The sequence below is a fragment of the Pogona vitticeps genome, chromosome 5 (assembly GCF_051106095.1).
Source record: "Pogona vitticeps strain Pit_001003342236 chromosome 5, PviZW2.1, whole genome shotgun sequence".
NCBI classification, from domain to species: Eukaryota; Metazoa; Chordata; class Lepidosauria; order Squamata; family Agamidae; genus Pogona; species Pogona vitticeps.
The window spans coordinates 127,240,813-127,264,218 of record NC_135787.1 but is presented as its reverse complement, the minus strand read 5'-3'; the positions used below and the strand labels follow the sequence as shown (position 1 = coordinate 127,264,218).

The window sequence follows — 23,406 nt, the reverse complement described above, 5'->3', positions numbered from 1 at the left end:
TCAGATGCTTCATTTGTCTTGGGGTGCTGCCATGACAGTGCACAACCTTTTCAGATTTAATCACAGACATGTCCGGTCAGAGTTTTGAAAGATGTTGGTTAAGACTCTGAATAAGTGCAGCTGTTAAAGCAGACAATGAGTTATCCGGATAATCTACTTCAATTTAAAGCAAGCCTAGGTCGCAGGTACTGGAGGTAGACCATGCCATATACAATCACATGTCCCTTGCTGCAGAGGAATAAGCAGGATAGTGGTGCAGAGTGAAGGGCTCCTGTTCAGCGTTCCTGCTAGCCAGCCATGCCTTCTTTCATGATCCTTCAGAGACCTCTCTCCCTACCCTGCAAGAAACACGCAGTATTCCATTTCTACTAAAAATGCTTATTTCTCATTTGACTAGTTTGGACAGGGTTGTCGCTTTGGGCTTTTCTTCTCTATTTCTATCTTTCACGAACATTTTCCTATGTGTGTTGAGATCTCTTTCTAGTTCATCAGTAGCACCCTTTTTGACTATTGCACTGACACAACCCAGCACCTGCGTTCATTTTTCCTGTGAAGCAGCACACTTCATAAAACACCATGCAATAGTCCCTCAGGTACTTGCCGCAACGATTCATCGCCTTTCAAGAGAACTCACAATATATAGAGAACATTGCTGAAAATGACATTTCCCCAAGCAGCTCCTTTAAATAAGCCCTATTATCATTTTGAGCTTGCATGCTGTGATGGATAGCTCGAGCACCCACCTTCCTTTTGGCTCTTTGTCTCAGTTAGTCACAGCCTTTGGAAGGCTGTGAAAGAGACCTAAAGGGTGCACAGGGAAAGAATATAAGTTTCAATGTTGTGTGTGAATCAGAAAAGGATGTTTTAAAGCAGTTTGGATATTGTTTGAATTACAAGACAATGCTTTAAACTCCTTGCAGGAAGGATACATGTTTTTTAAAGTGCATTGCATATGCAATGCATCATGTTTCAAATCCCCAGTGTTTTGGTTACATATAAAGCTTCATCATATGCTCTTTAACGTCCCCTAAGCCCTCTTGCACAACCATATGAGTATTTCCAGAGGTTCAGTGGGACTCATTGGGAAGTAAGTGTGCCTTAGATTACAGCCTGAGTGGAACAGAAATTGTGTATGGAGAGAATGACCTAGCTTTAAGAAATTAGACAGAGGCAGCATCTGACACCAATGGACACATATTGATTTACCTGCAAAGGTGCCTAACATTACTGCATTGGTCAGCATTCTATAGCTGTAAGTAACCTTTCCTTAAAGTGTCTGAGACAGAAACATGTCAAATCCTATCAGCAGTCTAGCAGCAGATCCTGACACTGCATTTTAATTAATATACTGCTGGTTGGCTTTGGATGCCGGATGCCAGGCTGCTGAAGTGTGACACACTGCCCATCCCAAGTCTCCAACAGCCAGTGCATTCTAAAGCCTCCCATATGTGCCAAGATTTAAATGGCAATTTTGTCGCGAATACATTTTGTGGGCAGAAAGTTCATGCACTGAAAGAGAGAAACAACAGCAAAAGGTAAACTTTTCTTCTTTTCCCTTCCCTTGTGCAGCATCTGCTACTAGGCATGTGCCATTGGTTTGGATTTTTTTTTTAAATTGGACTCCAGCTCTCGGAATTCTCCATTCTGAGATTTCCACTTCCCAAACGCACACCTAAATTGTGCCCACGTCAACAAAAGCTGGGCTGGAAGGCCTCATGGCCTAGGAGAGGCCAAGCGAAAGGAACTTTCCCCAGTGCTTGCTTGGAGTTCTCAGCAACCACTCTGTCTGTGTGTGTGTGTGTGTGTGTGTGTGTGTGTGTGTGTGTGTGTGTGTGTGTGTGTGTGTGTGTGTGTACACACTTCCTTTTTCAACAGGAAAGTTGTGTGTGTGTGTGTGTGTGTGTGTGTGTGTGTGTGTGTGTGTGTGTGTACACACTTCCTTTTTCAACAGGAAAGTTGGCCTGAATTCATTGTTTCTGGCACTCTGTTGTCTGAGGCAGCCATCTCACTATGCTTGATCTGAAGGCCTGTCCTATATGAAATTGAAGGTGTTCCTATAAATGTATTTATTCTTAGATGTCTGCCTGAGGAAAATACATGAGATAGTAGCTTGTGTGACAAACCTATTTAAAATGCTGAAGACAAATCACAAATGTGGATATTTAATAGAAGAACCACAAACCAGTACATGTTGTATTATGGAGGACTTAAATACAGTTTTTCAGATAATCAAATCAAACAAGTGGCTGAGATCCTGTCGCACAACTCCTTGTGGCTCGTGGCAAACTGGTTAAGAGCCCAGTGGCACAATGGTTAAACCATTGTACTGCAACCAAACTGTGCCCATGACCTGGGGTTCAGTCCCAGGTAGCCGGCTCAAGGTTGACTCAGCTTTCTATCCTTCCAAGGTTTGTAAAATGAGTACCGAACTTGCTGGGGAGGCAATGTGTAACCTGCATAATTTGCTTTGCTTTTTGGTGCACAACAGTGATTATGTCAGCTGCAGTGGCAAATCAACACTTATTAAGGGCGTCCTTGGGGAACTTGGGATTGTTTGCATCCTGAAGTTGCCTTTAAGCAGCAGCAATTTGCCTTTAATTTGAAGTGATATGCTGCTGCTGATGTCACCACTGTTGTGCATGTAGACATGCGCAATAGGATTTCAGCCACTATATGTGTGTGGATGCTGTCAAGTTGGAACCAACTTATAGCGACCCTAAGCGAGATATTTAAGGAGTGGTTTTACCTGTTCTGCCATCAATTTCCATGGTCAAGACGAGATACAAAACCTGTTCTCCAGGGTCCTAGTCTATCACTCTATCTACTACATCCTACGGATGCAATCAGTTTATGTCACCAGGCCTCCGAATACTTTAATTTGTTAGTTGTGTCTTTTATTGATAAGACATGTGATTACAATTTTAATTTTTTAATTCAGAAACCAGGAAATCTGAAAGAATCTTGTTCTTCATAAAGCAGACAAAAGTTCAGCTGGATAGTATAAAATATTATAGAAGCCTGCACAGGCCCCAATGAAGCTATACTGATAGTTTGGCACAATTTATAGACTCACCTGTCATTATCCAACTTTGCATAGCTAGTTTAGCGTGCCAAGGGTTTTTTTTTTTTTTGAGTTTTTCCCCCTGTTATTATTGCTTTTCTTTTTAATTAGATGTTAGATAGAGCCAGAAAACTGGATCATACAAATAAATTTAATTACAGTATTGGATTAAACACAAAAAGGGGAAAGACATATAAGAATGCATGATACTTAGAAGCCCAAAGGACAGGGTGTGTTTGAAGGAGGGCTATTGAAAAATTGGTCTGCCCTTAAGATGCATTCAACTGAGACAGATATAATAGCTTAAAATGAAAAGAAAAGCTGATAAAACATTTAGCACTCACTTTGAAAACAGAATGCCAAGGGAAGAATGATCAACAATTAAATGGAATGAAAGCATTCTAATTTGAGATGGTTATGTTGGCAGATAAAAGTATATTCTCCACTGCATCCAGTTCAGTGGTAAACGAAGCTATTATCAATGCAAACCCACAAATAGAAGAACATTTTCAAACAATATGGAATCTAAAATAGAAAATGATTGTCCTCCAGCATCTTATCAAAATCCTCCGGGGAAAAGGGGGAAAAAAGCTTCAAGGAACCCTAGTCAAAATACTGCTCTTGAGTGGTGGGCTCTAAATGATGCTTCCTGGATTGGGGACAGAATTTTAGGCACCTTCATATAGTTGTGCAAAACAGAGAGGAAGATTGAGGACTCTGACATTTCCTTTGCAGCTTGTTGGACCAAAAGGCACAAAACTTTCGGATTCATTTCAAATTAAGAGGTCAGGCAGGAGAAGCCATAAAACAAAGGAAGCTTCTTCACAGAATGGCCAGTTTGGGATCCTAGGCAGGGCGAGTGCAAACCCATGTCCATTTTACTTGATCTTTTTATGCCTTATAAGACAATACAGTCGTGCCGTGCTTAACGATTGCCTCGCTTAATGAGGAAATTGCTTTACGATGAGGTTTTTGCAATCACAATTGCGATCCCAAAACGATGGTCTAAATGGGGGAATTTCACTTAGCGATGATCGGTTCCCTGCTTCAGGAACCGATTTTCGCTTTACGGCAATCAAAAACAGCTGATTGTCGGGTTTCAAAATGGCCACCGGCTGAAGGAAATGGCCCCCACTGTGCTTAGGGACGGATTCCTCGCTGCACAGGCATGGAAAATGGCCGCCCCTATGGAGGATCTTTGCAAGACAATGAGTTTTCAGCCCATTGGAATGTATTAACCGGGTTTTAATGCATTTCAATGGGCTTTTTTATTTCGTTTGACGATGTTTTCGCTCTACAGTGATTTCGCTGGAATGAATTAACATCGTCAAGTGAGGCACCACTGTACAATGATATCTGCCAAGCAAAAGAACATATCCTGACTTCTGACCACTCACCCCATGATGTAATACTGGGATTTAAAAGGCAAAATGTCACTTAAAACCTTCTTGTCCTAACTGTCTGCAGTGATGGGTGTCTTTCTCTGCCCCACTTGTCTTCTTTTGCAGTTGGTATGTCTTAAAATCTCCCTATATCTGGAAGAGTCATTTGCCCTACCCAGCCACAAGGACCAGTAATCACTGCACACCAAAGACCAGCAAACGAGACCCATCAACAACAGTGACAGATCATCTTCCCCCTTATTACAACAATAGACCCATAACAAAAAACACCCTGATCACCATAATCACCCAATCTCCTAAAAAGGACAAAAAGCTGATCCCACAGCTACAAAAACTCAACAGTCCCACACACTACACCAGAACACAGACAGAGTTCTAACTCCTGTCCTCTGAAGATGCCAGCCACAGAGACAGGAGAAACGTTAGGAAGAAAAACCTTCAGAACATGGCCAAACAGCACGAAAAACTAACTATTTGTCCATGATTTACCGTAAATAGGAAGATACAAAGACTGTAGAGCTTGGGAAACAGAAATTTAAAGGGGAAGGGTTGGACTAGTTGCAAATAACAGTTATTTGTAATCAATTTATTTTCCCAATAAATAAAACCAAGGGCAGGCTGCAGGCCAAGCAGGAGGATATCACATCACAGAAACTGTGAGTGCTTAGTGCCCCAGTCACAACCCGCCTATAGTTGAAATCCTGTTGTGCAGTTACACAAATGGAATAACTTTTGGAAGAACTGCCAGATATTAAGTAACTAAGTTCTGATACAAATAGGGAGATTCAAGCTGGGATACTGCATAGCACCTATGTACTTATTTCTGAATTAAGTAAAATAAGGAAAACTAAAGGAATAGATTTCCTTGCTAACTGCTCATCCTTTACTAGCAATAAATATGTCAAGCACCACCAAATTGTCATCTTCTGACATTCTACTTTGCTACCACCCCACTGTAGCAGTTGGATCACTTTAAGTAAAGATATCTATCTATCTATCTATCTATCTATCTATCTATCTATCTATCTATCTATCTATCTATCTATCTATCTATCTATCTATCTATCTATCTATCTATCTATCTATCTATCTATCTATCTATCTATCTATCTATCTATCTATCTATCTATCTATCTATCTATCTATCTATCTATCTATCTATCTATCTATCTATCTATCTATCCCACCCATCTAGACTGAAGTCTACTCTGGGCGGCTAAAAATAATTCATAAAAGTAAAAACAATATAATAAAATAAAAACAACTGTAATAATATAATTCAAGATGGCAAAAGTACATAGGTGATGACAGGAGGGAAAGCCTGCCTAAAGAACCAGGTCTGAAGTTTGATCATAAAAACACCCTGCGAGGGAACCAGGCAGATCTCTGCGGGCAGACTGTTCCAAATGCAAGGGGCCACTGCTGAGAAGATCCAGTTTCTTGTTCTTTCTCTCCAGGCCTCCCTCGGCGTTAGGCCCCTCAGCCACCCTTCCTGGTTAGAACAAGTGATCTGGGTAGTTCTAGGTGGGAGTAGGTGTTCCGCTGCATATCAAGGTCTTAAACCATTTAGGGCTTTACATGTCATCATTAACACTTTGAAATGAATGCAGAAATGAATGGGCAGCCAATGCAGGGCAGCCAGAGTGGGGGAAATGTGCTGATAGTTTCTCACCCCAGTGAGAAGTCTGGCTACTGCATTTTGCACCATTTGAAGCTTTCACATCAATCTCAAAGGTAGCCCCAAGTAGAGCTAATCTCGAGACTACAAGTGCATGGACCAGAGTGGTGAGCATCCCAACATCAAGATAGGGATGCAGCTGGGCAATATGCCATATATATGATGATCAAACATTATTTTGTATTCTTCTTGTCTTTTAAAATATTAAATCTGGCTTACGAATTATTTCTGCTTTACTGTTTAAAGGTTTTCAGGACATAAAATGAACTTCTCATTAGAGGATGAAATGCTAGGATCCCAATGGGTGCTTGCAATGAGAGAACGCTGGGTTCCAGGAAGAGGCAATTTCCACCTTCCATCCACTTCCTAAGCACCTGCAATTTCTGGACCAGAAGGTGAGGAGAGCTCCACAACAGGCCTCTGGTGGTATCTAGGACTTTGGAATGGACACAAAAGAAGGAGAAGACCTTGTTGCAGGCACTGGGCAGTGAAAAAAATCACTACTTTCTGGGCAAGTGGGAAGCCTTTCTTCCAGTTGCACAACTACCCAACTGTATTCAGAGCAAAGTCACAAATCTCCACCTGCATCAGTTCAGTATGCTGCAAGATCTCAAAGGCAATGTGTGGATCTAGGGTCACAAAATGATAATTCGAAAATATACGGAACATTCAGAACAGGACGGGTGGCTTGTAGCTCTCCTGATACACTGGACTGCAACTTCCAGTGTAAAGCACACCCCTACTTCACATTGATCCTCTAGCATATCTGTTCAAAAGTAGGTTCCGCCGTATTCAGTGTGGCTTACTTTCAGAAAAGAATACATAGGATTTCATCCCTAATCTAATTTATAATTAATCCACTGAATTTACTGCACCATTCTTGTATCAAAGAGGAAACTCCATGGGAAGTAATGCAGAGAAATCACTTCCATGAACAACAAATACATTAAAGTAGAGATGCTAGATTTAGCTAATAATTTATGGATTAGAAGGAGAGGATAACAAATCATTAAGAGTCTTTTATCATCTTGATCCTCAGTAATTAGAATGAATGTCAATGGAATATTGTTTAGTGCAACAAGCACAGCTTTACTGTGTTTGTTGTATAGGAATATTAATATCCCAAGTCAGAACACAAGATTGGAGATATATTTAAAACATTAAAAAGACAGTTTAATTTACAGTAGTTTCAAAGAATTTCACTGGCTAGAAGTTTTTTGAAGAGCTGCCTTAAATGAAGTGACTACATGCTTCTCCATGGTTAATATCTCCCTATCCCTGACCCAACACTAGAGATAATATATTTTAGCATACAGTACAATGAGATGTTTGAAAATACCAGAAATGTAATCATTCTTGGAAGATCAATCTCATTACTGATTGTATGTGGGAACTAGAATAAGAGCATAATGAAACTTACTTCAGTACAGAACAAAACACATAGATGCCCCTAGGAGAAGGGAATGGTAAACCACTTCTGAGTACAGTAGTGCCTTGCAAGACAAATGCCTCGCAGGACAAAAAACTCGCAAGACAAATGGTTTTGGCAATGGGATTGATGACTCACAAGACAAATGTTCCTATGGCCGTGCTTCACAAGACAAATGTCTTCTGTCTTTTGTTCCTGCCTCATGTTTGCTGATTTTTAAATGTTTTTCTATGATGTTTAAAAGTTAAAGCTTTTTGATTGAAATTTTTTAAATCATCTGCACAATATGTATGGCTTTAAAGAGCACTTAATAAACCCTTTGTAAACCAAATTTGACTTTGTTCTGACTTTTTTTGCCCATAGGAACGCATTAGTTAGATTTCAATGCACTCCTATGGGAAAACGTGTTTCACAAGACAAATTTTTCGCAAGACAACATTAATTGCGGAATGAATTAAATTCGTCTTGCAAGGCACCACTGTATTCCCTAGCTAGAAAACCTTGGAAAGGGTTGCCATAAGTCAGAACTCACTTGGCTACAACTATTTATTATTATTATTATTATTATTATTATTATTATTATTATTATTATTATTATTATTATTATTATTATTATTATTGTTGTTGTTGTTGTTGTTGTTGTTGTTGTTGTTGTTGTTGTTGTTGTTGTTGTTGTTGTTGTTGTTGTTATACTACTACTACTACTTCTTCTTCTTCTTCTTCTTCTTCTTCTTCTTCTTCTTCTTCTTCTTCTTCTTCTTCTTATTATTATTATTATTATTATTATTATTATTATTATTATTATTATTATTATTATTATTATTACCAGGCACAGTCAATCAGAACTATAAAAATATTAACTGGTATTATGTAACAGATACAAGTTTTAACCAAAAAAACTAAGTATCTGTTAAATATCTATGAAATATGTATGCTGTTTCTTATATTGCAATTTTTGTATCTCTGATGGTGTTATTTCTGAGATCTGCAACTGCTTATAGTACTGAGTGATATTACTTGATAATGTTCCCAAAGTCCTGGTAACTATGGGGACCACTGAAGTGTGTTTCATCCACAAGCGAGATGTTTCGATTGCCAGATCTCTTGTTGTTGATGATGCATGAGAAATAATTATTTCGCACTAACAGCTCACATTACCCTTAGATCAGAGATAAGACAAGAACAGACCTTGACTTTTTCTCCGCCCCAGTATGGAGCACACACTGAAAGATACATGGTAATCACTATTTCCAATCTCTGAAAGAGGTGAATGAATCACTGTGGCAGTTGTGGGACCAGTGGCTAACAGTAGGCAAGGATGAATGAACTAAATTCAAGTCCCAACCAAAGCAGAGCCATTTAATCATTGGGATTTACATCAAGGGTAATTTTCCACTGAACAATCAAACATACTATGTCTACTCTTGTTGGGATTAGCAGCTAGGGGTTTATCATGGTGTGTGTCTATTGGACTCCAACTCCAAGAATCTCCAGCCCACATACATCTACAGACACCTGTGATGGAATGCCCATCACTCCTGTCAATCATAGCTCAAGCTCAAGTGCAGGAGCCTATGAGAGGACAGAAGGAGCAGAGTCAGTTAAGAAGTTAGAGGAGTTAGAGTGGAAGTAAGGAAGAGAGAAGGGGAAAGAGAGTGTGTGGAGCAGAGAAATAGAATAATCAAGATAAATAGATAGAGATCTAGAGAGAACTGATATTATTAATAAGTTGGTTAGAGTGAATAAATCAATAAAACAAATGAAGAAGTGAAGGTGTAACCAAGTATAAGAAGTTTTAATGAGTGATTCTGAACAACGATTAAAAAGAACATCTGTGATTCAAATTCAGTCTAAATAAACAAGTTATGTTGGCAGCAAGTGTCTGATTCAAATATTGGGCAAATATGGATAAGGGATATCCACTGGTGGCAGTGGATGAAAGAGAAAACGTCACCAGAGTGAACCTTGCTTCAAATATAGTTCGATGCTTGGAGAAATGGATAGAGTGGGAGAATGTCACATCACTGGAACAAATGAAAAAATATAATAGGACTACAGAACTGTGACATTCCACCCAGTGTGGAAATTTTCTTTCCTATAATAAGGTTTAATCATATTTACATGCACCACTCTTATGCTTTCTTCTCCCTCCTCCTGAATTACATAATTCACTTCATTCATTTTAGAGACTACTCTAAATGGACCTGCCCAATTTAATTGGTGTTTATTCCCTTTAATGGGTTTCTACATTAGCACTTTGTTCCAAGATTGAATGTTCTTTCCTTGGCCCTCTTATCATACCAGTGCTTTTGCTTTCCTTGATGGTCCTTTCCTGGGATACAGATCTACAGTATAAGCATACATTAAGGGTTGCAATTTATGATCCCAGTCATTTTCATTTTAAGCGGTATAAGCTCAAATCATACACATTAGGGTCCCATTACATTTCTCAACCAATCCATTAGTCTGGGGATGATAAGGGGATGATGTAATGTGATTCCACAGACTTGCCACAATCTTTCCATGAAATTTGGATATAAACGAGATCCCCAAATCAGTAACTATCTCATAAGCAAAGCCCATGCAACACATATAATTTAATAATGCATCTGCCACTGCCCCCATTTCAATATTTCACAAAGGAACAGCTTCCGGTAGCTGGTAGCATAGTTATGGACAAAATGAATCTATTTCCCTGCCTGTTAACTTTAGGTAAGGGTCCCACTGTGTCTAGGCCTATTTGCTGAAATGGGGTTGAGATGATTGGTAAAGGGCACAACTTAGCTTTGGGTTTTATCATTCCTAGTATCCTGTCTTTGACATGTGTTACAACTTTGACAATATAGCTTAACCTGCTTCCCCATCCCAGCCAGTAAAAATTTTAAGCAATTCTTTGCTTTGTATGTGTGATCCCTAAATGAGCAGCAAATGTATTTTTATCTCCCTTTTCTAAAATTCTTTCTCCGTATCTGAAGGGTACTATCAGTTGTCTGAGGATTCTCTCCCCTCCCCTCCTAGGATTCACAAGAACTTCTCTATACACTGTATCTTTCAGGGTCAGGGGCCCTTCCTTTACTTGTCTATAGCATTCACTTAAGGTAGGGTCATCTTTTTGTTCTCTTATGAAAGACAAATTACAAGGATTCTTCATATTGACTAGATTAGCTGGTTCACTCCCTTCTGTTATTTCAAAATCTTGGAGTTGGAGTCCAACAGACACTCACCATGATCCACTCTCCTGTCCACTCTTTATATTTAATGGGAATTTTTCCCAATGGCAGCTTCATGATTTCAGCTCCAATCCCTTTAATAGAAATTGTTTCCTTTTCCAGCATTTGTTTCTTAGGGATTATCACTGGGTGACACACTATAACTTGTGAGCATGTATCTTTTAGATCAAGATATTTGATATCATTAACATATATAACATTGCATGAACTGTGTAGAAGATTTTGGTCACATTTTATAAAATAACATTGGACTACCCTAGCCATTGGAGGCTCCTCTTGGTTCTCTGGCTTTTTTGTCACCGGGGTCCTGGCAACCAATTCAATGGCTTCCTTAGCTCCCTTCTGTTGTATACAGTATACTTTCTCTGGCAGACTGGAATTTCCCCCTCCTTTTTGTTGACCAACATCCTTATCCTTGGTGGTCTGGCACTGAACAACAAAATATCCTTTCTCTCCACACCCATAGCACCCATAGTTTTACTGATTCTGGGGAAGGTCTGAGACATGAAGCAAGGCCCGAGACAGGCCTTGGTACAAGTGAGTGAAATGTCAGTATCTGTAGGTTGGAACTCCTAGAATACTGCCTGGGGGAATTGTTGGAGAATTCTGGTAGTGGGAGTCCAAAATACATAAATAATAGTAACAAAAATTAATGACATACTTCTAATAGCAACTGGAGTTAAATTATATGCCTCAATATCTGCATAACTGAATTGGCATGTATCTGTCTCAGTGAACAAGGAGAGAAGGCAACATGTTGGAACTAGAATGTCACATTAGCCTGACAGGTTAAATAATGGCAGCCTTTTTTCTCTCTCTTTCTTTTTTTCCTGCCAGCAAGGAAAATGTAAAAGTACAGTAAAGGACATCCATGATTACGCAGTTTTGAACCAATTTAAAAGAGCAAAGCAGAACCTGCTGAGTTAAAAGGAATAAACACCTGCCTCTTGGTTAGAAATAGCACAGCATGGGATCTGGCCGCCATGTGAGGCAATGCAGTAACATATGTGAACAACTGACTATTCATTGTCTTAAAGAAAATACATAAGGCAACATTCAGAGCACAGTTCAAGCAAATTTCTGAACACGAAAAAACTGGGTCATTGAGCTTTACACTGAAAATGCATTTCCTTTTGTTCTTCTGCATCAGGCTTACAACTAAACCTGAAGTATTAGAAACCAGAGTTTGGAAATATTATGGGTTTTTATACTACAAATCCTAGATTCTTCCGGGCAACATAGGATTGAGAACCGGCTATAGTGGCTGGCGGATTCTTGGAACTGCATTTCCAAGCTTTGATCAGATGCTCCAAAAATGGAAAGGGGGAAAGACAGTGTTGACTTAAAGAAATGATTGTGCCAGCCTGGGAAATGAATGTGATACATTATAGTGGGATGGTATTATTTCCTGATTTGACTGCTTGGGAACTCACACACAGACTTTTGTGTTGTGCTAATAGCGCTGTCTTTAAATTTTATCTTCTCTTCAAATTCTCTTTTGAACCTGCTCCATTCCTTAACAGAGATTAAAAATTTTAATTTATTTTGTCAAATTAAAATACTCCACTGACTCATTTGAAAAAAATGTGTCGCGTACACCCACAGAAGGTACATGGTTTTCATTAGTCATAAGGAGTAAAAAAAAACCATTTCTTTAGTCCACTCTTCACTTTTCCAGGTTTTAAAATTTCTATGTTGTAAAAATAAATACCTAAGAATGGATTTATGCTTCCATCAGAGCTCAGAAAAGCTACTTTGCAGAGGCCTAAATCCAGTCAGTAGTCTGAACTACAGTAGACTCACTGTATAAATTACGGTGTAGAAAACACACAAATCCCACTGATTCAATGGCTGAAATCCAGTAGTAAATCTTAATTAGAGTAGGCCCACTGAATAAATGGAGTTTACAAAAGAGTTGACTCATCACATCAATATTCATTCAGTAAGTCTACTCTAGTGATGACTTACTACTGAATTTCAGCCAATTAATCTGATTTACTTAGAACTAAGAATTAGATTCAAATCATTGAGTAGAACTTTCCAAATCCTACCACCAACATGACCATACTGACTGGTAGTTTTTTTTTTTAAATTTCCCACCCAGATTATGAATCTTCCAACTTCTGGTTTCAGATTCCACACACAGTGCTGGTTGTTTTGTTCATTCACAAGCCCTATATATATAAATCAAGGGGCTGAATTGCTCCTTGAAACAAAAGAGAAAATAACCTGGTGCCGTGGTGTAGCCCGCCATAATGATTCAAATACTGTAGGAGGAAATAAATCATTACCTCTAAAATTTCTCAGGATGTGCAGCCTGGTATATATACCACGTGACTGAGAATCAGTACAAAAGTGATATGGACAATATTGGAAGAACTAGAGAACATTTCCCTTGTATGACCAGGGCCTGGCTGTGTGTTTATGTTTTTGATTTGGGGACATAATAATTCTGTGTCCCTGTGGCATGGTTTTCTATGCAAGTAGTTTTAGAAATGACTCTATAATTCTATAATTGTCTCCACCGTTAAATAATCAGGGCCAAGTAACTGCAGAATGAATGTGGAATGTACACAAGTTTTTACGGGGGAAACAAGAACTCAAATCAATTTGCAAAGTCAAGTGTAGGCTTTAAAAAAGTTTTGTTTCTCCATCCTCACCAGTTTCACTCCTGCAAACAGCTTCCTCATTTTCTTCCCCTTGTTTACCTAGTGCAGAGGACAGCAAACCCATTATGAAATTTTTGCATCCTCTTGACCTTCCTCCAGAAAGGGGGTGCTTTTCAAGATATTTAAAAAGTGCAGTCTCTCCTTCTGTCTTGGCTCTCATCAGCAACCCCAAAACCAATTTGTTCACAGAAGTCTCACCAACTTTGTCTTTTGAAAGGATTTTTGAGCATTCATAGTTTTAAGCTAAGCTCCTAAATAAATTTCAAGCGCCTTTGCAGGCTAGGTTTCAAGAATAATTTTAACAGTGCTTAGTGCTGAAAAATCCCTCCTTCAACCTCTAATCTGTCAACAGAGATAACACAAGCAAGGGCTCATATGAGATACTGTTTCTCGCAGAGAGTGCCACTTTGCATGATAAAGAACAGTAGCTGCAACAATGCATAAGCATTGTGGGCTCCAGATCCTCAGAATGAAGCACTACAGTTCAGGAGCCAAGCAAAGCTAATCTGTGTCTATTATGCTTTGCTGGAGCGGCACAAAACAGTCACAAGCTGCTCATGAACCTCACCTTCAGTTTCTAAACAACTAGACATTGCTCCTCAACTTGGTACTTGTACACAGCAAAGGGAATATTTATCATTTGACTGCCTGTTAATTCAAGATATCTCTCCCCACTGTCTTTTGCAAAAGGGGCAGAAGTACAAAATCTTTCAGAGAACAAAGCTAAAAGATCCATCAATATCACTGGGTATGGCTTCCCACTTTTTTTCTCAAGGAGAAAATTATTTTTTTCTAGCCCAACAGCTGAAGGATCTGAGTGTGGCTACACATGCATGCCCACAGACTTACATTTAGTGAAAAATAAAATGTTGGGAGAAAAACAGATATCTCTTTTTATACACCATTATGATTTAAAAGTGTAAAATGGAAAAGTAAAGTTATCTGTATTTGTGCATAATAGGAACGAAATCTTTGGCACATTGTGTTAGGCAGAATCCTCCTGGATATTTCTACCTGTGCAAGAGGAATAATGGAAGTTGCCGTAGCTAATGGATGAGTCTGTGCTTGACTCCACATCCACCATGTGATTGACACCTTGCCAATTAGCCACAGTGAGCCACACCAATTTCCAAGATTTTGCTTTGTGCATGTATAAATATCTAATAAGATTTAACATTTTTGTATACTGGGGTAGCCTAATTTCAGGCATATCTCTAGTCCAACCATCTTTCAACAACTTTCCTTCAGCAATTATCATTCTTCCTCAGTGAAGAACGAGTGAACAAATTGTTGGTTTCATGCCTTTTTTGTGAGATTACCAAAGGAACATTATTTGTTTCTCACCGAGGCCTCTGTATTGGGCACAGAGTGTCTGTGCACAAAACTGTCATCCTTCCCCTTTGAAAACCTAAGTTCCCACACATGTCAGCACAGCCTGACTATTTAAAAAGATACCACTAGTGTTTGCCTTGTTTCTACTCCTTAAAGGTTGTTGTAGCAAAGCAGCCTGCCATGTCCATTTTGTGCTAATTGCATTAAAGCTATGTTAGCATCATTTATGTTATTTGCACGGCTTTACTTGATCAGTGCAACCGTTCATGTCTTGTTGAGAGAGTGCTACAAGCTGCTCTTTTATTGCAAATCCCACAATTTTCCATTCTGGGAGACAGACAGATACCTTACAGAACCTAAATGTGACTCACCTGGAAGAAAAGCCTAAACTGGAAGACTCTGAGGTTTAACTGGGCTCCACCCAAACTTCCTGTTCCTATTCCTGCCCCAGTGTTATCTGGGGGCCTTTTTTTTCTGAACACAAAGCTAGGCCTAGCTCAGCCTCAAAGTCTTCCAGTTTAGGCCATGTGAGCCATTTTTAGGTTCTATTAGCTGCCATGTAGAACAACCAGAATGGAAAACTGTGGGAGTTGTACTCCAAAAATATCAGAAAATGCCATCCCTGCTTGATTTTAACCCAAGTATCCCATTTAGCTTTTCATACAGATTGGCTGAGGATTTAAGCTTTGCAGCAGGTGAGGTTCAAAAAGGATGCAGAGGAAAAGAAACACAACAAACTCTGAGACACAATGATGAGTAAATAAACTGCTTGTGTTACCACTTACACAACTAGGTACACAACTGTTACCATATTAGAAGAGGTAGCTGTGTTAGTCTGTGCTAGCATATCAGGCTTAAACAAAATTAAAATAAAAAAAATTAAGAGGATAAAAATGTTGTGGCACCTTATAGACTAACTGCTAACTGCTATATTTTAATGTGAACTTTCATAGACAAGTCGACTTCCTCAGACATCACCCACTAACTATACATTGGACCTAAATTCTAAGAGAACAATACATACTGCATTTCTACAAGTGTATTCATATTCTCTCTAACCTAAAGGAGACAGAAGTATACAAGAGTTCTGGCCGTGTTTATTTCCCTGATGAAGGTCCTCTGGTTCAAATTCTAAATCAAAAGATAGCTGGTTATCAATCTAAGAAATGGTCACTGATTATAAATGAGTTATCACCAAGGCCACTACCTACTGACTTTTCAAGGAATTGGAATTGGGCCCCTGAGACCTTGTCTCAACAAAGTTTTGTGAATGCAGCATGCTTCTCTCCTTCAACTGAAGACTGGCAATCACATCTTTCACAAAATGTTGGAGCTTCAAGGCACTGCGGATGAAACTTCAGAAAGGATTTATTGATGGGGTTATGTTACACAAGTATTAAAGAGTGATCATCCCTTTAGGAGATGTGGGATAGAATTCCACTTAGTAGTTTATATTTCATCTACTGAAGTATACATCAGAGAAAGTTAATCCCAAACTGTGATAGAACTTTACTTTCTGGACAAAGATAAATCATATTGTTTATTTTCTCCAGGTCAGCACCCACAAAGCTATTCTTCCCTCATAACCGATGACTGTTGTAACATTGTATAGTCATTGCACTGCACCATCTGGAGGCTAGGTTTTAAAAATACTTTACTGAAGAAAAATTATGTGCTGGAGACATTTCCTGATTCCTCTGTCTAATGACTAGCACTGCAGGCTTTAACAGTGGAATCAAGTGATTAATGAGCTATAGCTTTAGTTGATTAAATCAGTTGGTCCAAGTTTTAATCTAGGTATAACCTGAAGTCTTGTGATTTCAAGCAAGATTCCTACTTTCAAGACATAGTCCTGAAGTCACAATGCTTAAGACTGAGGTGTCTAGATGGGGGATTACGGAGAACCTCCATATTAACCACAGCGATTGGGGGTTACTTTGAAGAGTATAAGAGTATGAGAACATGCTGAAGCCATCTGTAACCAAGCAGTGGTAACATGGCACTCTGGGTCTCAGAGCATCATCTTCCCACTGCTCAGTTATAAATGGCTTCAGGGCATTGTTATAGTCATACTTCTTCAAAGGGACTTTCCAGACACTGTGAAAGTGCTACAGAAGATGAGTATAAAGAAACAAAATTACTAATAATAACTCAGGTTATAGTTGATACTAAGGACAGAATTTGCCCTCTAGTTTGGCTATTTTGACGCCAGAATATTACCAGTGCTGACAGATGATGGGAGTTACAAGTCTACATCTATAGGGCCCCATGTCCCCATCTCTTTTTTAATGGGAAATAAAGGCTGCAATCCAATGCACATCTCCAAAATTGAAAATCCTCCTAAAATCAGTGGGGTTAATGTATATATCCTATGTGGAGCTTTGTACTATGTAAATTCATTTATATTTATTCAGTTAATCTTTGAAAAGGAAGTAAGCCATCAACAGAAGTCTTTCAAAGACCACTTCCAGTAGATAGCCAGATAAGTAGCTAGTTAGATAATTCTTGAAGCATCAAACAGCACTACAGTGGTGCCTCGCTTGACGAGGATAATCTGTTCCAGCGAAATTGCTGTAGAGTGAAATCCTCAGCAAGCAAAATAAAAAAGCCCATTGAAACACATTGAAAACCGTTCAATGTGTTCCAATGGGCAAAATATCTGCTTGTCCAGCGAAGATCCTCCATAGGGTGGCCATTTTCGGGTGCCTGTGCAGCGAAAAGTGCCTCCTAAAAACAGCGGGGAGCCATTTTGAGCAGCCGGTGGCCATTTTGAAAACCCAAAGATCAGCTGTTTTGATTGTCGTAATGCGAAGAATCTGTTCTCAAAGCAGGGAACCGATCACCGGGAAGCAAAAAAAGCCCATTAAAACATTGTTTTGTGATCGCAATTGCGATCGCATAACATTGTCGTCAAGTGGATTTGTTGTCAAGTGGGGTAATCTTAACTGTATTTCAAATAATTCTGGGGTTAATCACATGAAACATACATTTGAAAAAGTGATTAACAAAACAGAAAAAATAAAATGCTATGGCAAGATTTTTTGGCTGTTTCTGAGATGCCAGTTTTTTAAAAAAATTAGAAGACAGAGTATTTCAAAATGGTTGAATTATGTCAGGTGTTGATGAGGAAAATTACACTTAAGTCAACTTTCCCATTGTTAGCTTCTCAAAATATCTTCACCAATAAGCCTTCTGTGACAGCTCTCAGCCAGCCTCCAGATCTACAGAGATTACTTGTAAGATTGCTCTTCTCAATCTTAGATCACTCTCGTAATTCTGAGTGCTAATTGGCCTACTTGTTTCTTAGGGAGATAGTCACCTTTTAAAAGTACTATAGCTTTCAGAATGTGCTATATTAAACAGAACATCATTTATAGGTCCTGCAGCAGAACCTACAAATGAAGTTCTGTTTAATATAGTACATTTACTACATTTACTACAAAGCACCATGATGCCCTTCACAGTACATATGCAAAACAACAAATCTCCAAGAAACTGGAACAATTAGTAGCCAGGCAATTAGAATATCATGGAATGTCTGATTTGTCAGCAACTGAGACAGAAATGCCACCAGATCCAAAGACCTTAATGAAAAGAGAAACCTTCTAGCACTTTAGCACCTCACAGTCTGAACCTACAGGTCAATATCCAACATTATCCATCTGCTTTGGATTTTTTTCCCTTGTATTTCATTAATTGCCCCCTTGCAAACAGCAAGCATCCTGTCACTATATTTAATGATTTTAGTCAGTCTACTAAATATGTATGAATGGGGAAACATGGAAAAAAACAAAGAGTAAATTAAATTTCAGCTTTCATATATTATTAGAAATCTAGCACAACATGGGTATTAGATCAGGTATCTCTGAGCATCTCCCTAAGAGCTCTACAGAACTTTATATAACTTTAGGGAAAAATCAGAAACCTGAGGCCATCACAGCTAGCATTTATCTCAATTAAGGGGTTTATTCCAGAATGAAACTAGACAATCGTTTCCAATCATATCAAAATCCATCTGTGTGTCACAATATAAATCTTTTCATTGTTCCAATAACTCCAGGTAACATCAGTTTGACTAATTCTATATTTCTACATTGTTTCTAATTTCCATAAGCTCAAAAATACTTCAAAGGAACAAGTCAAAATGTATTGGATTTGGAAAAATTATTACAATTATGAGAAAAACAAATGTAGAAACAAATACTTTTTTTTTAAATTGCAACTATGAAAGCATTGCAAACAAAAATACTTTCAAAAACAAATCTTATAGGCAGAACTTAAATCATTTTATAATTATGTTTCAAATTGCACTAGCTTACATTCTAAACATGCACAGACTTATAGCTAAAAAAGCACACTTGAGAAAGCTCAGAATACATCTCTTAAAATTTCAAAGCTCTTAAAATAATAAATCTATGGAAGTAATATATATTACTTAGTCTCTAAGCATACTAAGAACACACGTTAAATAAATCTGAATGTTCACCCAGCCAAACCAGTTTGAATCTATGACAGAAAATCCATGCTGATTGTTGTTGGCTTTTGAAAATTAAACCTGCTGCTGTGCTGCTACATGATTGTTGTTGATATCTCACATGTGTGGCATAGTATGAAATTGCCTTGCTGGGAGATACAATCTGTCTCCTATTTATCATGCTGCACTTTCATCCGTCCCCAAAAAGATCAGGACCACACACCAGAAAAACCACTATTAATGACACATGACAATGGGTGGAGAAGGACTGCAGAAGAGGGATTTTCACTCGCCCCCAGTCCTTTGTCCATCTAATAAACCTATTCAGACCAGGGAAAAGTGAAACCAACATGGAAGATATATCAGAGGTCTCCTACCAGCTCTCTTCAGATTGAAGAAGCTACTTGAATGAGTAGCAAAACGTTTCAACCTAATAAGAAAGAAGTCCAGTTGCCATGACTCATCTTCCAGATAACCTCACCTGGATGACTGAGAATCTTCACAGATATATTGCTTTGCTAAGATAAGTTAGAGATGTGGTGGTGCTGCGGGTTAAACCGCAGAAGCCTCTGTGCTTCAAGGTCAGAAAACCAGCAGTCGTAATATTGAATCCACGTGACGGAGTGAGCTCCTGTCGCTTGTCCTAGCTCCTGCCAACCTAGCAGTTTGAAAGCATATAAATGCAAGTAGATAATTAGGTACCACCTCGGTGGGAAGGTAATGGCATTCTGTGTCTAGTCGCACTGGCCACGTGAACACGGAAACTGTCTTCGGACAAATGCTGGCTCTATGGCTTGGAAATGGGAATGAGCACCACATTCTAGAGTCGGACACAACTGGAATAAATGTCAAGGGAAACCTTTACCTTTACCTAAGATGAGTTGAATGTTGAAGGGGTATGTGTGAGAGAGTGAGTGAATGAGTGAGTGAGAGAGATTGCCCTATAATCATAATTCTTTCAGTTATTCACACCTCCCCCAATCTGTAAAAACAAACACCTATTTTCCAAGGGTCTGGAGATCCAGAGGTCTAGAATGCCAATAATAATAATAAAAAATGCAACAGGAAACTCAATTGTTCCTGCAGACCTTTGATTCCAGGGGTCAGTAACTTAGAATCTGGTAAGCTGCCACCATGATAATAATGCCATTGTTTTGACTAAAATTCTGCAAAACTTGGAGAAACGTAGGTCTGTTGTATCAGGACCCTGGAGCACCAGCATATTGTCACTCCATGGTACTGGAATTACAAAATGTTGTATCTACAAAAGGTGCAAATTAGAGGACCTTCAAATGCCACTGTCCTATTTACACATTGCAACATGAACAGTTCAACTGTCACAATTGTTATGGTAGAGTGGTGTTGCTCAGCTGGAGAGCTGGCTAATTGTTTTGCAGTGATTATAGTAAACTATTGTTCAAGCTTCAATTCTAAAAGCACTTTCATTTTCAGGGCAATTTTTTCTACAAGCCCCTTAATTATTTTGACACTCTATCCACACAATATTTCACATCCTGACAATGGGCAGCTCTGTTGTTGGATACAGAGCTGTGAATGTGTCCTGTCAAATAGCTACACCATTGGAAGGCTCCTTGAAATAATTTTAGAATCCCATCATTCTGAGGTTTACCACCCACACAGCACTAGAAGGTTTCAGGGTGCAATATCATGATCCTATGAATACAGATCTCACATAGATAAAGAGATGCAGCTGTCATTACTCAGCCTAAGTTAAATGCGCTTCAGGCATATATTAATGGGCCATTAACTATTCTTGCTATGACTCATTATATTATGTTTATATTAACCAGCATGTGATATGAACTTTATTTCTGTAGGAGTTCTTTGAAAAATATGAAATTCATGCTTTGGAAGAATTTTAAAGGCCAATAATAGTGATTTGCAATAAATGAGAGGTCAATGATAGTGATTTTCAATAAATGAAATTTCTGGTCCCACCTATTAAAAAGGCATTCATAACTTGAAAGATTTTGCCCCTTTTTGGTTTCCATTTCAAACCCCAAACAAAAAATGTTTCTTCATTACGGGCAGAGTCGTAGTACTGATGCAGCCACACCTGCTCTGCTCAATTCAGCATTTAAGGGCATCCCAATATGATGCTTCAGAGTTAACATTTCAGAAGAATTACTATGGGGACAGAAAACAAATGGAAATTCTTCCATGTAAACAAGGGGCAGAGGGGAATGACAAGCAATGTTTTTTTCCCCATCTCCTCAAAAACAAGTAGAATCTAGTAGAATGAATTTGGGTTAACTTAAATTGTCAGCAAAATCACAAGACAGTTTCATTTTTATTTTACAGGCAGTATTCTGTCTTCTATTTTTTCTTCAAAAATCTTCACTTTTGTCTTCATTCTCTAATTCTTATCAATTCTGGCTATTTAAGCTTTTTGGAGCTTTAAAAAGACACCTTTTTTGGACTACACTTCCTGGAGATAGTCATGCTGGTTAAAGGTTAAAAAAGAAAAGTTTCCTGAGCTTTATTTGTACCAACCAGCACTCACTTCCACTGGGAGATCAGCTTCACCTCTTTAAACAACAGTAGATGTATGACACGAGTAACACATGTTTCCTTTAAAACAAACAAACACACAAACAAACCCTTCCAAAATCAAACCATAAACTTTTAATATAAAATCGGTAGAGACTTTCTAAAAGTCAAAGGCAAGTCTTAATTAAAATATATTAAAATATTCAGACAGCTTCTCTTCATTAGAAGCTGAGTGCTCCCCCTGCTCACTTGATGAGTAGTTTAGTGATATGCGCTAAACACTCTGCTGACTTAACCATCTCAACTTTCATAGTACAGTAGTTTGCTACCTTTTGCTGTACTTCAATATACCATTTTCCATGGCATAGGATCTATCTCCCGAGTTACGTATTGCTCACAAAAGACTGCAGAAATGCCCTGTCTGTTCTGAAAAACTGGAGGATTGGCTATGTACTTTTGCTTTTTAAAGATAAAATCCTCACATTTCTGTATGCTGGTTTTGTATTTATAGTCAGGCACAGCAGTATAGCATGTACACAGGTAAGTATGTGTGCACGCATGCATGAGACAGGCATTTATTTGCATTTAAATTGAGCTTGTAAATCAGTAGTTCTGTTTCTCAATGTCTCTGGGATCAATGTTTCTGATCAATATGGTACTCTGTTGTTCCTGTGCACTGCTTCTTCCTCCTGTTATGCTGAAAGACCTTTGAGACTAGTCCTTTTTGACAGAAAATGACACACAGAGAAGCACCAATATAATATCTCAAACAATGGTGGAAATTCAGTAGTGAGTTAAATTTAAGACTTACAGGCTAAAACCTACTAGTAAGTTACAACTAGAGTAGGCCCATGGAATCAATGGAACCTACCAAGGAGTAGACTCACCAAATCTCCATTGATTCCATGGGCCTACTCTAGTTGTAACTTACTAGTAGGTTTTAGCCTGTAAAATTTAGTGGCCATATATGGTCCATGTTCCGAACAAAGGCCTGGAATATTGCTCATGCTGCTTCAACACTGCTTCTGAGTGGCTCCAGCAAGTTTCACAAGATCTGCACATATATGGAACAAATCTTCACAAATATTCTCAACTATGATGAACAACCTTGCATGGGGACAGGCAAAGCAAGACTCATACAAAACCAGCCCCCCTGCCACTGCTGTGTCTGGCCTTCAGCCTCATCAGATCCCCAATCTGTGGGCGGTGGCGGGGAAACAAATTTGAATTGCTGGCCCTTGAAGTGTCTGGGAGCATTTTTAAAATAAGTCATACACACCCACACAATGGAACATTACAGAATACCAATTTACCAAAACTCTGCATGGATCTATAATTTATTTTTGGGGTTTTAATTGTTTGTTTCTTTTCTTTCTTTTTTCTTTCTCTTCTTTTCCCATTGTTATTATTGATGCAGTCACTGGAATTTAAGTGTGACAATTCTTACTTGAGGACAATGGAATCCTCAGCTGATTTGGTGTGTGTGTGTGTGTGTGTGTGTGTGTGTGTGTGTGTGTGTGTGTGTGTGTGTGTGTGTGTGTGTGTGTGTGTGTGTGTGTGTGTGAGAGAGAGAGAGAGAGAGAGAGAGAGAGAGAGAGAGAGAGAGAGAGAATATCTGA

At 38.7% G+C, this 23,406-nt stretch overlaps 1 protein-coding gene across 10 annotated transcripts in view; it reads right to left on the bottom strand.

Annotated features, from left to right (window-relative positions):
- GRM8 (glutamate metabotropic receptor 8) overlaps positions 1-23,406 on the bottom strand; it is a 643,193-nt gene that overhangs the window by 140,276 nt on the left and 479,511 nt on the right. The window lies entirely within an intron of this gene.